General features: G+C 48.8%; 1 pseudogene; it reads left to right on the top strand.

Annotated features, from left to right (window-relative positions):
• Positions 1-209: 209 nt before the first annotated feature.
• On the top strand, positions 210-1,726 carry LOC134378919 (protein tyrosine phosphatase type IVA 1-like; annotated as a pseudogene).
• The last annotated feature ends 680 nt before the right edge of the window (positions 1,727-2,406 follow it).

The raw sequence follows: 2,406 nt of genomic DNA, 5'->3' as shown, positions 1-2,406 counted from the left end.
TGTAGCTGGGTGAGGTTAGGGAATCTATGGACATAGAGCAGAAATAAAGCTCACTGTTTTATAAGTTAATCTAAATTTTAATCTTGGCCTCCTTAGCACTACAGTTTTATTGCCCAAGTTGTTCCAGCCAAGATACACTTCAACAATATAATTCAAAAGTTCTGCCCTATTGATATAACAGTCTTGGCTAATACTTGCATAGGCGTAAAATGTTCCAGACGCCGTTCTTAAGCTCCGTGCATGATCAGTACAACCGTGTGACGAGTGGGAAAATGAGGCAGAGTGGCCCAGCCTCGTGGTCCGTGTACGCAGCTGGTCAGTGTGTCTAAAGGCAGGTGATGACACTCCAGAGTCCTCGGCCTTATCATTACAGTACAGACACGTGGATGTGGAGAGGGGTGTGTGAGGGTACAACTGTCACAGTTCTGACAACCGGCAACAAAAGAAGACATATGAAAACTTCAAATTGATATTGTTAGAAAATCGTGCAACAACCGGCCTCGGCCCCGTCTCGGCTCCTCGGGCTGCGACCGGCTCGGCGTCGCTGTCCCCGCGGAGCCGCTCACTGCGCGGGGGAGTCTGCGGCGCCCGCCGCCGCTCGTGTTGCCGCCGCCCCTTGTGTCGTCGCCGCCGCTTGTGCCGCCGCCGCCGCTTGTGTCTGTGTCGTCGCCGCCGCTCCGCAACGACCACTGCCGTCCCCTGCCCTGCAGCTGCCGCCGCTGCTGCCGCCGCTTGTGCCGCCGCCGCCGCCGCTTGTGCCGCCGCCGCCGCCGCTTGTGCCGCCGCCGCTTGTGCCGCCGCCGCCGCCGCTTGCGTCGCCGCTGCCTGGGGACCGGCTGTGTGACTAGGCCACAATCAGCAGTGAGTAAACATGTTCCTCAGGTCTGCGGTGTCTTTGTCGCACATTTATGGCGTTCTGAGGGCAGTGGACATTACTGCCGGGCACGGCACGACCTCGGTGCAGACAAGTGAACGGCAGAAATTCATTACTGCTCCACCAAGGAGTCCCCGTAAGAGGGGTCAACCTGCACACGGAAGCGCTGAAGTGACATCCGCAGAGCGTTTTACAAGAGTTCTGACCTGGACGGGCTCCTGTGGAAGTCACATACAAGAACGTGAGATTTCTTATTCCGCGCAATCCAACCAATGCGACCTGACACAGATTTACAGAGGAACTTAAGAAGTGTGGAGTTAGCACAACAGTCAGAGTACGTGACGCAACGTACGACACGACTCTTGTGGAGGAAGAAGGCGTCCCTGTCCTCGACTGGCCTTGTGATGACGGCGCACCACCGTCTAACCAGGTTGTTGACGGCTGGTTAAGTCTCGTGCAAATTAAGTTTCGTGAAGAACCTGGTTGTCCTATTGCTGTTCATGGTGTTGCCGGCCTCGGGAGAGCTCCGGTGCTTGTTGCCCCAGCGTTAATTGAGGGTGGAATGAAATACAAGGTGCAGTACAGTTCACAAGACAAAAGCGGCCTGGAGCTTCTAACAGCGAGCGGCTTTTCTACTTGGAGAAGTATCGCCCTAAAATGCGGCTGCGCTTCAAAGACTCCAGTGGTCGTAGAAATAACTGTTGCATTCATAAAAGTGGAGGGGCCTGACACTGTTGCTTTGGAAGTGGACCTGAGGCGGGACCTAATTTGTCATGCATACTAGCCAACTTGTTGGCGTGGTGAATAAGTCTAATGAAACTTCCATAGGAGTAATGAAAAGCAGTTTTACCAGGCCACAAGCTTGACAGAATTGTAGCCTGTGTTTAGGTTATGATCAAACTGTTTGGATACTTAGCAAAAGATTCTTGCTGCTTAGCATTTAAAATGTGCTTATCATTTTGTACCAATTGACCTTTCCTGAAATCATGTGGTATTGACTTATATTTTCTTGAAATCTGTTCCCATGCCAGAATCTTATCAATACATAAGAAAGTACAAAAGATTAGGTGCCAAAATACTGCACAATACTTGTATATTTTTAGTATCATACAGAACTAAAATCCCAGGAACTATGAACACTCTAGACCTTATGTGGTTTATTCCTTCAGTCATTTCAAACATTGCAAGTAGGGCCTGAATGGTTATTTGCCTGCTCTCTTTATGTTTACCTCTCCCACATTCATACCAGTATACATCAGGTTGCACAACCATCGATTTTTTTTTTAAAAAAACCAAGTCTTACAGTGATTATTTAATGTCTTTCTAATAAATCTCATTTTGTGTTGTTAGGAAAAACCTCCATTTTGGAAATCTACACTGTACAGAAGCACATGTCTTTAATGTCTCCAGACAAAAAAGCCTTACAGTTAATTTAATTTTTGCACTCTGAGGTGCAACTTAACAGGGAGGGCCTGGAAAAAGAACGGGAGGGGGCTATTAAATATTTTTAGTAAAATGTTGCCTTTGTCTTG

Source organism: Cynocephalus volans, chromosome 5 (genome assembly GCF_027409185.1).
Source record: "Cynocephalus volans isolate mCynVol1 chromosome 5, mCynVol1.pri, whole genome shotgun sequence".
NCBI lineage: Eukaryota > Metazoa > Chordata > Mammalia > Dermoptera > Cynocephalidae > Cynocephalus > Cynocephalus volans.
This window is presented reverse-complemented; position numbering and strand designations above follow the sequence as displayed.